We start from the raw sequence: 14,773 nt of genomic DNA on the forward strand, positions 1-14,773 counted from the left end.
TAGGTTGCTTTTTGCTTTTCCATTTTCATTTAGACTTACTCAATAACCAGTAGTACGTCTGTCAGTTACATCAGCCGCCCAATCTGCATCACTGTACGCTTGTAATCCTGGTTTCTCACTGTCACATTTCCTATAACACAGTTCTTTATCCATCGTGCCTTTCAGATATTTCAGTACATGTTTTACAGTAGTCCATTTCTCTTCTGTTGGTTCATTAAATTACTGTGACAGTTTACTTACTACAAACAAGACTGTATTACTGCTTGCTGAATTTTTTATTTGAATCAGCTGTGAAAGCACTCATGTAGACAAAACACAGCACATCAAGTGAAACCAGTTAACATGACCACCAGTCTGTTGCTAACAAATATGATTCAACTACTAGCTGGAGACAAATCATTCTCAAAATTTCTGCCAATTCTCACAGCATTTCTAATGTGTAAACAAAAAAATTATGTGTTATAAATATATATTTAAAATGTTAGTCTGCATATCGGAAAACTTGTTCTTCCAGGTCATACATGGATTGGATATGGAAACTTTGAAATGGTTTGTTAATGCTGTTTTATTTTTGTTATGACTTTGTCCATATCCCTAATCAATAAATGATTCAAAGTGAGCACTCACAATTCAGACTCAGTGATAAATGTCACCATCCACACAGCAAACAAGTTGCTCAAATTGCATCATGTGAAGCGAAATTTGAAAACTCAGACAGTCACGATGGTGAATGGTGTGACATATATGGTTTTATTATTCAATACAACAGCTACAGAGCAGCTGTGGCTGAGACAGCAGTAGCAGACATGGGAAGGACACTAACTTTGTTCAATCAATCACAAAATGCTCAATAGCTGTTATGTTGCTTGATTTGTAAGTCACATGAAAACATCATATGCAAAGCAAAACCAACATCCACAACACGACCTCAGCTCCCAAATACACAGCTCACTATTTCAAAGCCTATACCCAGTATGATGTACTGGATCCTATAAATAGGTTCAGACCCACAGACCAAACCACTGTTGGGCTCCTCTTAGCTCAGGTCATTTGCAGAACTGTAATTGGTTGCTGGCTGATTGGCCTGTAATTTCCTCCATTAGGAGGCATCTGTTAGATGTCCATTAAACGATGAGGTCTGCTTTCTTTTCTGGTGAAAAGCTCATAACAATCCAATTTTTTTCTTGCATGACTGTTACGGTACATGGAATTATCTCTCACCATTTCTATCTGAACTCACCTTTTGGCTTCTCATGATGGTGTTGTTATCAATGAATATTCATTTGGAGTGAAGTGGTGGTGGTCTTAGCCCCAGAACAGTTTGTGCTTTATTTAGAAATATAGAACCAATCAAAATGTTTTTTAACAATATCTTCCAGGTAGAAAACCCCTGCATCACACACAAGCTCACATACTGGATTGGATTGTCTTTTTCATGATGTTATTTCAAAGTGTAGCATGACGTCACGCGTTGATTTGGTCTATTGACTGGCAGAGTGGCAAGGTTGTAGTAACAATTCCCCTGTGATGCTTCTGCTAAACCAGTTAATGAGCTGTAACTCATCCAACATCACACATTTCATTTCTAAAACTTATAGATCTTAAAGGAGCACTCTGTAGTTTTGTTGAAGAAATGTTAATCAGATGAGAAAGTGATCTTTATTGATTGATTTGTTTCTGTCTAAACAAACTAAATAAACAAGCTCTCTTTGTTTTCATGATGAATAAGCTGAATACACAAACTGACCTTAAAGGACAACACAATTTATACTGTTTTACTTTGTTTATATGTGGCGGACCCTGCCACCTTTTCTAGCTTCAAACAGTGTTCTGGGACCTTATTTTCCTCTGAGAACAGCTGGTTTATTCACTTATGGAAAAAGTTAATATTTCTGAGTTTGTGTTATTACCTCATTGATATTGTAAATATTCTCCAAATTTTAGTTGCTTCTCCAAAACTACATGGTGCCCCTGAAACTTTAACAATGCAATTATATATGTCCATGGGTTATAAAGGCACAGCCTGTATTTTTTTTTAAATATGACTTTCAAGTAGGCCTGCATCTACAAAAATATTTCAAAATCTAAGTTGAGTATATGATAGATATGATATATGATAAATTGAAGTTGAGTATAAGATAGAGAATTTTCAATATTTAAAGTGTTTCTCACAGAATTCAAAAGGTAGAATTGATTTCTTCTTCTGTTTAAAACTTCAGATGTTAACAAACCTCCAGCAGAATCAGGGAACACTGCTAACTTTCAGCACATTCAGTTTAGTTTTGAATGTGTATTTGAGTTATCAGTTTAATAGTGACAGTGATTGGTATAGTGGGGTTAAAACCATATAGTTTTGAGGTATGGATTACTTATCCACTATCTGTAAAACTTTATGACAGAATCTGGAGGTGATACAGGCTTCTGCTGTCAATCTGTAACCATGGAAATAAACTGTAACCATGCAAATTAACAATTTCATTATCGGCAGGCGTTGCCATTCATATACTTGTTTTAAATATAAAATAGGAGAGTTTACTTTTTATGTAGTTATCAGAGATATACTGTCCTTAAAGTTATATTAATATACTTGGTTTGTACTGGCAGGTATATAAAGTATATCTGGCTTACACTTGTACTAGGACTCTTAATTGAGATATACTTAAGAACAGTGTAATTCAGTATTCTTGAGACATACAGAAAATCTTTCCCTGTGTTCCCAGTGGCTCATGTTTGTCCCTGTTATTAGAACACTTCAAAGTGTGCTTAGTATATACTGTATTTACTAAGAAGACTTTAAAGTGTTATATATAAGGAAACTTTATTAAGTGGGCCAATTTAGTCCCAAGAAGTACTGAAGTATTACACTTGCAAGTATACTACTAGTACATTGATTTATTACATTGGGACTTTGGAAACATACTTTTACTGTACTCACATTTACTTGATCAAATGAACATGAAGTATGCTTCTATTTTGTTATGGTTATGTTAATGATCTGATGGCCAATGTGCATTCAAAGCACAGGAATTTCACTTTGTGCAAACATTAGCTATCATTCAGTAAAACCTAATAAACTCTCCCCATCCTATGATTCCCAGCATTCCCAGAATTTTAAATGATTTTGCCCTGAAGCGCACCCACACTTAAGATGTTCATATTGTCATTGATAAACATTTTTTTATGTGTGTAGGAAAAGAGCAGAATGAAGTATCACCGCAGTATTCGTGTAATGTTGAATCTTTTCCCCTGAATATTGAATACTTAAAATAGATTTTTAATGTCATGTATTTCATTGTGTAACAGGATGTTGTTCAAAGACAAATTCCAAGGAGATTCAGCTTGCAGTGCTGTAGTTAACAGATGTAAGTGGGTATGTAGACAGCGCACTGTGATTGGCTAGTTGGGTTCATGCTTGAGGTTGGACTTTGTAGTGGTCATGGTGAGTAAATGGACTGCAGACATGCAGATAATCTGTGGTGATTTGATTTTATTTGTTCAAGATACAACAGCCAAGGAAACACATCAATAGAAGAAAAATCTTTCATCATTCCTTTATCAAATATCATGTTGCTTGTTATATAAATTAATCTTTAATCCATTTCAGTTTGACTTGTGTGATTAATGACACATCACTGTAAACACTGTCTCGCCAGTGATCCATAACATTTAGTTTTGTCCTTATTTGTAAAGAAGACAAACATATGAGCAAACACCCTGGGGTCTGTAAATATTAGTGCCAAATTGAAATTCTTCCACAGTTCCACAGTAGTCAGTTCTTTGGCTTTATGACAGCACTGGATTGTGGAGGTCTGATTATGATTGTGGGACTATACACTTCATACAAACACATCAAACTAATTCATACAGTAGGCCCTAATAATCTGCTGTTCATCTTTCATAGTAAGATGAGAAAATGTCCTAAGAATACATTTGCAGATTAAATGCAAAAAGTCAAAACCAACATCCTTTTAATTGCCTCCAACCCACTTACTGTATATGACTGTAAATGTTACAGTTACTATGGATGAAGAGATGCTGGTCTGTTCAAACTCAGATGAGTGAGGTCAGGACTCAGATAGACGGCCTCCCAGACCTTCGCAAGCAAATCCTACAGCTGCTTGACACCAGACATAGTGACTACACCGTCATGGTTAATATGCTACAAGGTAGAGCTGATTACAAGCTATATAATATACCTCTGAATGATCATTCATTTATCACCATTTGTTATTGTGTTTACATAACATGAAGTAAATTACAATCTAGGCCTTCAGTGAGCAAAGGTCAAAGGACAGGCCATGCAGTTTTTACAATGAGGCTGTGTGATAGTTGTACAGTACCTTTCCCATTCACCGGTCAGAGTCTATGTTCTAATGTAGACCACGTGTCTGGACGAAAAGCTGAAGTTGTCTGGAGCTCTGCTCTGCTCTCCTGCAGCTGTAGACACACCAGTACCTTCTTCCCTGCTGCAGCTGCTGATGTGGCTCCATTCTGTTGTTCTATTCACACAGCCTATCATGCTTTTTCATGTCACTTTATTTTTACTCCGTAACAGATGTCACTTGAAATTTACTTACAAAGTATAATTATTTTGAAAAATACCCAAAAGTGGTCAAGCACACACACACACAAAAAAACTTAGTCCAAGTAGCAAGAGTGAATGTAATTTGTTAATTTGTTACATCCGCCAGGAGGGTACGCTTGTATTTTATTGGCCAATGCAGTATGTTTCCAGAGGTTTTAGCAAGGTTCAGTCTTTTTACTGGGGCCCTTTGCATCATCACTTCCACTGAGTCAGTACAGTGGTCTCATTGAAAGAGATGAGCGGTCAGTACACGGTGCTCATATAGGTCTAAACATACTAAAGCCTGTACACAGCCATAGTTCATCCACACAGGTGTTTTCACTTAAGTTTAGTGATGAGAGCTCTTCTCCAGACTATTTGGATGTGCACAGACTGTACTTGATTGATATCTATTCATCTGTCCTGACCTATTAGGATTAGGCAGGATAATTTAGACTGCTTGGAATGGAGATGTTGGTTTACTGAATCCCAAACTGGTGACCTCAGTGATTATGATTAAAGGAACGCTTTTGATGCTGGCTCTATGACTATAGACTGCACTCTCCACAGGTTGTCCGGTTAGAACAGAAATGATGTGATGGCAGGATAACTGAAGTCAAAAACACACACACACTCTCTCCTTCATATGCCACTCATTTATTCCTTTTTATTCTCCTGAATATGTTCATGTGGTTACTATAATAAAATAAATTAATAAACAGAAATGTACATAATAATCATCAATCACAATAAGCTATGATAATATACAAGCAATATGTCATAAATTGCACAAACTACACAATGCAATAGTAACCATGCAAATATGTAAGAGTAATCAACATCACCAATACAAGAGAAATAAGAGAAACAATGTAATACTCTTACAAGAATAAACACAGCCAAGACAGGGAATGAGGAAAACACTGTCCAGACCTCCACAACTACAAGGGAGAGTCAGCAAAGAGCAACCCCTGAGCCCATGAAGGCTCAAATCCATTATCACTAGTGGAGAAAGCCGGGGGGTGAGCGAAGGAAAAGCGCAACGCTCCCTTAATGGAAGCATCAACTCGCTCAACACACTGCCACACCAAAAGACTCAGACCCCAACAACTTTCCTCCGCTGAGATATCAGGAGAGACCCGACCGCCGGGTGAACAGGGGTTCTGATTGGTTCAGGGTGTTCTTGCACTGTCTGTTCACGTGAAGTGCATGTGCTGAGTGGATGGCCTTTTAAACACTGTTATTTTTATTAGTTCAAATGGTTAGACAACATCCTGTTACATCCCAGCATAGCCACATCCAAATTCAACCTGAATAGAGGTGTAATTAGCCAGAGTTACTGAAAACACCTGTGTGGGTTTGCAGTGTCAATAATTCACTTAAAGAGTAACTGCACCAATTAAAGTGTGTTTACAGGTCTTGGGGAGTTCTGCTGCATATGTAGTATAAAGCCTTTCAGTGACTAAACTGCCTCCAGTGATGTCACTCAGTGGATGAGTTACATTGTGGGTAATGTAGGCACCAGGTTTTGAAAAGGGAGAAAAATGTGTGGAATAAAAAAGGTGATTTCTCTGTTCTGCTGGATCAGTTCTGATCATTTGTTTTTAAACTGTCCATAACGAGTCCAACAGTGTTACAGGAGTGCAATGTTAGCCCAGTGGACTGCTTTTCAAAACCTGGCACCTACATTACCCACAATGCAATTTAGCCACTGAGTGACATCACTGGAGGCAATTTATTCATCAAGATTACATTCAGCTTCCCCTGGAGCCACCAAAGGCGTCATACTAGTTTTTCACATACGCAGCAGAACTCCCCAAGACCTGTGAAAACACTTTAATGTGGAGTAACCCTTTAATGAATGTGCTGTCTGAGGGATGTGATACGGTAGGAGAGTTTGAGTGGTTTCATGAGGTCATGTGATGTGTTTCCAAGGTCTTGAAGGCGGAGCTGCTGCTCATGCAGAGGGGCTCTTACTACCTGCAAATCCAGCGCAGTAATTTGCAACCAGCCGCAGACCACCAGCAGCACGCTTCACATTTGTCTGACAGCATGTTGTGGTCACTCATCGACAAGCAGAGGCGTGCCTTGCCTTGGCCTCCAACACCCTGTCAGGAGTTCGTCATTAATGGTTTAATTGACAGTGACATGGCAGCTTCTATGCAGCAGACGCTCCAGCAAACCCACCTGTATGTCAATGACTTTGACAGGAAAATGATTCAGAGACTCACTGGACCTGCAGAACCATCTCATCCCCAACACAGGCAACATGTCCATACCACAGCCAGGGCCGTAGCCAGGATTTTTGAAATACCGAGGTCAACATTCGGCAGAAATGCATATATACTTTTTTATTTTATTTTATTATTTATTTATTTTTTTTATTTGTATATATTTGATTCTGTGAGTTGTATTTGTTTTGTTTCTTTGATTCTTGATGCTTTGGCAACATAGTTCTCATAACATTCATGCCAATAAAGCGAATTTGAATTTGAGACAGAGAGAGAAAGAGAGAGAGAGTGAGAGAAAGAGAGAGAGAGAGAGGAGATCCTGCTCAGGCTTCTTAGCATCTCTATTGGCTATCTGTTGCATCTGTAGGCTCGTTCGCTATTTTTCTCTTTCTCTCAGCTTATTACAATTCTCACCTTTCCTCCTCTTTGCCTGATCATCCTCTGCCTTTCTTGGATTGATGCAGCCTCTCACCACCACGCTGCATCTTTGCTCCGATTCATTTAATTGCCGTTCTAAAAATAGACCTGCAGTCACGTCGCGACCGTGTTTACTTTCGGTTTTAATGAAACGAAACTTAAGGAAAAAAGTACCGAGGACATGACCTCGGTGTCCTCAATGGTGGCTACGGCCCTGACCACAGCTCAGTGTATTACTGTCCATCAGGATGCTGGTGATATTTGACAGGTTCAAATCACTTGCGACATCCAACACTGTGAATGTGTTTTGGGAAATCGCAGGCCAGCGGGTTAAAGAGCCAAACCAGCAATTTGAGCTTTCACCCAACCACTGCTGATAATGAGCAGGTTACTATATCACCATGCCAGGGGTGCAACACAGAGGTCAACAACCTGATACCTGACAGGTTCTATCAGCTCTTAGTCAAGAGAGCAGATGCTGTCAACTTGGTGTATGGACTGTGGATTGACACCATCATCCTGACGACCTTTGTTAGAACTTTCTGGAGAGAGAGGAGGAAATTCACCGTATATATGTTGTATTGATACACAAACATATTAAACCTGTTTTATTTCAAATAAATCACCTTGTAGGGTTGAATTGTATTGGGGGACTATGAAGTTGAAAAATGAAAATAACACACGTGTGAAAGGAACTCTGAACCACATGAAAATAAATACGAAACCCTTTTTGGATTGATACCTTGCAAAATTAAGGTTTTGATTTCCTTGATGAGTTTGTTTCGTGATTATCTTGTCATTTTTTGTGAGTTTTGAGAGTTTTTACTTTGTCTAAATCACCAGTTTAATAAAAGGTCAGATAGAGGCCTCTGAAGATTATTTGTATCCACCTTATTCCGAGCCCCATTAAACCTTGCATAAATTATGTAGACGACTTCCAGCGTGTCCAGTCACTTAACAAGGTGCCAGCATTTTCACAGGTAACAGGATGCTAATCCTATCTCTTAGAACAATTGGTACGATGTATCAGTCATTCATGAACATCTGGCGACTTTCTCAACTGAATACTACTAACACTATTACGATTGTTTAGCCCACTTAGCTAACACTTCTAAAGCCTTGAAAGGGCGGTCATTGTCATCAGTTTTTCTGATACTTTGTTACTTACAGTATGCTAGGTCCTGCCAAGCCCCTGAGGTCAGCCATAATGGTTTCCCCAGTAACCTCCCAGGAAACGCGTAGAGAACTTGTTGTTAATATGTCATTATGCATAACTCTGTGGTGATTACTGGATTTTCACAGTAAAATATATACATTTTATAATTATTAATAATTAATGAATTCATAATATCATCAGTATCTTATGATGACAATGTATTAAATGAGAAATATGACTGTAAAAAGGACTTTTATGACTTATGACTTTTATGTTATGACTTATAGTGATGAATCTACAGAGAATGACCAGCTCTCCTCGGCCTGATGGAACTTTGTGGCGAGATTCAGCTCCTTGTTTCACTTTCCAGCCCATAACTTCACTGTTTTGGTTTACTCTCACTGCCACATCAGGCAGCTGTTTTCAGAAACTCAGCACCAAGCAGACAGACACAGCTGGAGACTAACAGGTGAACATGTAAGCTAAAGAGCAGATATTTGAGAATGTGTAAATAATGTGTTTGTTAACAAGTTTACCATAACTTGAAGGAGATGGACCGAAGCAGGATGGAGGGGTGGTGGGGGTCAGGTCTGGTTTGGAAGGGGGCTTGTGTTCAATCCACAGAAATGTAATTCCAAGTATGTGTTGTGTTGATCAACATTGGTCATAAGAAGTCTCGCATGTAGGAATTGTGAGTAGGCATTATGATTAATAATGTTGGCTGGCCAATCAAGCACAGTAATACCATGCTCAGCAAACCAGTTACTTGTAGTTTTGGCACTGTAGCAAAGGAAATCAGCATCTCCTGAATGGAGATGAATTCAAGTCTTCAACTTGAAAAGTAAGGTATATAGTAAAGTATATAAAGTACATCATCTACATAACCAACATCTCAACAGAGAAACAAAATGGTTATTATGATCCTCAAATTTTCCAATGAATTAACTGGCATGGTGAGGGGAACATGAGCTGCCCATACTAACTCCTGGACATTGCAAATAAGAAGAATCTTGAGATTTAAGGAAGTTTAAAGAAGAGAATCAGCTGAGTCCGTTCCTACCAAGAAACCAGTAGGGGGTGTTCTCTCTCGCATGTAGACAATGGGCCTCCAAACCCTCTGTGAGGAACATTAGTGTCGAGGCTTGTAATGTCCACAGCACATAATATGTATGTATGTATATGTCTCCTGCATATCCTGAATAGAAGAAATGTTATTGAGGTGGTGTCTCTGAGATAAGATGGAAGCTGATATACCAACTGTTAAATATGTAAATCAATAAGAGACTGATTACCTGCAGTTATAGGACGCCCGGAACAGGTTCAATGCATGATTTATGAATTTTGGGGAGTGTATGGAAAATAGGATGTTCTAAACTAAAATTCATTTCTGATATCAGTTGATCATCTAAAGATTTATGGAGAAAATGATGAATTTCTTAAGCAAATGGATGATGACAGATCTGTAAGCTTCCGAACAACCACTGCTCCTCCTTTATCTGCATTCCTTACAACAATTGACTTATCACTAGACAATTTGTCAAGTATTAGATGACTCATCAGGTAGGGGAGAAGAAGAGTAAGTATGAAGTGATAAGGAAAGTCTCTTGTCAGAAAATGCTTTCAGTATAACAGATCTTGCCGGTGCAGTCTGTGTTTCTTGCTGCCTCTCCGTGTCGGGCATCCTTTGCGGATACCCTGGTTATGTGGCGTGGAACGTCTAAAAGAGATCTGGATGTTGTGTATATTTGTAGTGGATGTGTTTTATGCTATTTTTTCCAGTCTTACTTTATGTCTGCTTGTATGCCTTTGTATTGTGGTCAAACTCCTTCAACACTATTACCCCTTTTCCACTTGTCAAAAATCCCACTTCAACCCGCTACGATCTGGCTTTTTTGTGCAATGGGAATGTGTAAACTCTGCATTTACACCCGGATCAATTAACACTGCTGTAGACACAGGTTTTTATCACCTCGGCTCGGCTCAGCTCGGCTTTGATCTAAACGTAAGACCCAGGTGAACACACTAAATTCCGCCCCACGAAGTGATGATGCGTTATCAACATCTGGTGGTGCCGGTGAATTTGGGATTTATTACTGGACGCAGTGTTGGAGGTGGAGCCCCGTTCATTCCTATGAAAACTGCTCAGAGGTGTTTTGAAACCAAAAAAGCTCGACTTGCTGGCTAAGAGAATAACTAGAATGCCGACCGGGCTGGCTCATTTCCGGTTTAGCGCCCCGGCTAACTTGAATGAGGATAAAATAATATTATCATGCAGCTCTTCTCAAATTATGATGGTGAAATGAGTCATTTTGCGGGGGTTGTGATGTTCAAAACAATGTATCCACTGTTTTACAGACGCTTCTTTCACAATGGCTAAATTGTTGTTTTCTCTTCCGTTTCTATTGTTTTTGGCACATTCGTGATGTGAAACGTGACGTCAGTGACGTACAACGTAACGCTTCACAGACGGGCTGCCTTTCCTGCGAGAAGTGGGAATGGGGTCAATAGGTGACTCATAGCGGGTGTACCCGCATTTAAAAAAAACCTGTGTAGACCTGCTAATTTTGGTGGAAAAGTGGCATAAGAGGCTGTCTTTGGGGCAGGTACTCACAGATGGATTCCAACATCTCTGATTGTTGGCTCCTCACTGTTTAGTGTCATGTGTGCTCTGTATCATGAAACATGATTGTTTTTTGCCAGAGTTTTGTTCACTGTTGATTCCTTAACATGCTCAGGAAAAATGCAAATTTGATCATCTACAGCTCCATGACACTGAACAAACTACATCTGCCTACGAACATCATGTGATAATCAAAAAGTCGAGAACAGCTACTGAATGGATGTTTAGGTAATATTGTTTTGTCAGTGTTATTCTAATTATTTCTTATAATAATAACAAAAGTATGAATATAAACATGAGAGACTTGAAGTTTTAAAGTATTTTTGTGATTGGTTTGAATTGGGGGTGGGGGTGTGGCTGTGACGAAGATTATATGTGAAAGGTGAGAATTAAAATCCGATGGCAGTCACTGGGTTGTCTGCTGATGTTGTCTGGACGACAGCACTGTTAATTTGATTTCATAAAGCCATGCCCCACACAGTTCTGATGAAGCACATTAGCTCAGGAAACTATAATTGATTTATCGATCATGTTTTTTCTGACTTAAATTTGAATATTGATGATTTAGACACAGTATATTTAATGATAGAGCGAAATACTTAAGATTTGAAACCAAGCTTCTGAATAAAAGTGAATTTTGACATCTAGGTTGAATGTTTATTTATCAAGCTCAGAGGTGATCATTGCAAGACCAACTGTCTTTTTCAGGACAGGTTTGCTCACTTCACATGTAATTTGTAAATACATAGGGTGTATGGAAATGGGACCCTAATGGGACAAATAAAGACTAAAACAATGACCTTGTGGATTAGAGGTTTTCTGTCAAGTTAACCACAGAGAGTCTGTAGAAGGTGTGGTGTCAGAGATGGTTACCACAAACCTAGGTACATCACGAGGTACCATTTTATCACCTTTGTTGTTTTCATTGTATGCCAATGAAATTAAAACTAAGATCTACACTTTAGCCAATTAAAATATGCTGATAATAGCAGTCTGTCCTCATCAGAAAGCATCTTATTATGATGGCTGCAAAGGAGGCAGCGAGAAGAAGTAGTATGTGAGTGAAAAGTTTGTGTCTGGGGTGGACAGTCAGGTCAGGCTTGCAACCCCAACATATCCGTGGTTTGCACAAGCATGCACAAGGTGCAGCAGCAGCAGCAGCAGCGTGCAGCGAATGAGATTCAAAGTGCTATGTCTTTGATTTTCTAAAACCTGGTCCTGGTGTTTCCTCTAAGTGCTTATGCACATTCATCAAGCTGCTTTGTATTTTTCCTACCAGACTGTGTTTACAGGATCGGAAAATGAGTGGGAGAGGGAGGGACTCATTGAGATGTTAATATTTATCCATAGAGACAACACACGTTGTGTTGCTCTCCAGCTCTGACACCACAGAGGCACAGAGGACACGGATGGAATGAGCTCTCTGTTTTGAACAAGACTGGAATATTCAGTGTTTCTGATTTAAGATGACAGAGTGAGAACTGAACTGAATGTGTGAGACACTCTTCAATGTAGAACCACAGGAACATTATTTTGCAACCCTGAAAGAAGAATTACACTGATATTTTTCCTGTTCCTGTATTTTTTTCATTCTAACTGCGTCATTACATCATACATTGCACTCTAGTGATGTTTGCCCAATAGTTTGCTTTGGTGGGAAAAAGGCTTGTGCATATCTTGTACAGAATCAAGGAGTAGCTCATGAATTATTATCTTGCTAACTAGAAGCCACTTGTGGCTTTTGTGTACATGGGAATGTTGGACTTCCCTGAGGCTGTATCCTTATTGTGTTATATGTTCCTGTTTATATCACAGTCCTTGTCTGATTTGCCAGCCAGATTCAAGCCAGAGCCAGAGTCATTATTCCTAACAAGCCTGGCACAGCAGGTCAAGGACCTAATAAGTCGTTAAGTGAAATCCTCCTGGCTCCGTGTCCTCAGCCTGGAGGACAGGATGCTTTACCTCATTAATGCCGCAGTTCAGAACAATGCGGGACATCCATCAGATTTTTTCCAGTAAATCAAAGCAGTCCCCATCATCTAAACTTTCACTCACAGTGAGCCTCAATATCTAGAGTTCTCATGATCATTGTCTTTTTTTTCCTTTTTTTTTTTTTGAGGTTATGACTGTTTTTTGTGGCTGTTACAAAAGACAGAACTACGTCTGAATGTTTGTGGCCCACCCATTTTCTGAAACTTTGCATATGACATGTGGCTGAACTCAAAATGTGTCCAAATCTTTGGGGAGAACTTTGTAATACAGATCATGATTTACAGCGTACTGTTACTGTATTAATCAGGTAGCAATTACAATACTTAGTGTTCCTACTGGAACTTAAATGTACAGTGGAGAAGGAGGAGAACATTTTAAACATGGACTAACCAGAGCATTACAGAGAGGTTCAAAGGTAGTTCACACAGACAGACAGGCAGGCAGGCAGGCAGGAAGACAGACAGACAGACAGGCAGGCAGGCAGGAAGACAGACAGACAGACAGACAGGCAGGCAGGCAGGCAGGAAGACAGACAGACAGACAGGCAGGCAGGCAGGCAGGAAGACAGACAGACAGACAGACAGGCAGGCAGGCAGGCAGGCAGGCAGACAGACAGACAGACAGACAGGCAGGCAGGCAGGCAGGCAGGAAGATAGACAGAGAGACAGACAGACAGACAGACAGACAGACAGACAGACAGGCAGGCAGACAGGAAGACAGGCAGACAGACAGACAGACAGACAGACAGGCAGGCAGGCAGGCAGGAAGATAGACAGAGAGACAGACAGACAGACAGACAGACAGGCAGGCAGACAGGAAGACAGACAGACAGACAGGCAGACAGGCAGGCAGACAGGCAGACAGGCAGGCAGACAGGCAGGCAGACAGACAGGCAGGCAGACAGGCAGGCAGGCAGGCAGGCAGTGTCTTCAGCCTCCTGACATTCTCTCAGCAGTCTGTGATTTTAGCACAGGGCAGATAAATATCTCCTGCATAGCTGAGCAACAGAGTTCAATGTTCCCCTTTTTCTCCATCTTCAACAGCAAACCTGCTGATCATAGATCATTGTTGCAGTTGCATTTTACACTTATCAGATCATCTATTCATGAGAGAGCTCTCCGTGCGCTCAGTTATAACTCAGTTTCACATTTGCACTGGGGGGAGTGTGTGGTGTGCTGTGTTATGTGTACTGACAAACAGAAAATGAGTGAAAAGCTTACCGTAAAGGCCAACAACAGGGCATAACATTAGTTTATGACCAATTTGCACAATATCAGACATAGACTTACGTAGGGTATTTGTTTTTCACACATGAGCGAACACAACTGAAGTGATCTCACAATCAGAAAGTTGACATTTTTCAGCTGCTAGCAGCAAACCTGCTGATCATAGATCATTGTTGCAGTTGCATTTTACACTTATCAGATCATCTATTCATGAGAGAGCTCTCCATGTGCTCACTTATAACTCACAGAGTTAATCTGTTCACCTGTGGTGGTAAGTAACTTGGGGAAAAAATCAAAAACATTTTGTTCCTAATATTTTTAATCACTCCTCCTCTGACAGAAGAGTGATTAAAAAAAATGATGAACAAAATGTTTTTGATTTCTGAAGGGGTGGTAAACCTGACAGGATGGAAAACGCCTGCCTTTATAATGGTCCTAAACATAGTGGTCTCAAATTGTTAAGCCTTCATGCACTCAACTTTTGCATTACCGGTTCTCAACCGAGTTATTGTCTTCTGTTCCAGAAATCTGCTGTTTAATTCACCATATTAAAGAGAAAGTCATGTC

This window comes from Pagrus pagrus, assembly GCF_965226575.1.
Source record: "Pagrus pagrus genome assembly, chromosome: 3".
NCBI lineage: Eukaryota > Metazoa > Chordata > Actinopteri > Spariformes > Sparidae > Pagrus > Pagrus pagrus.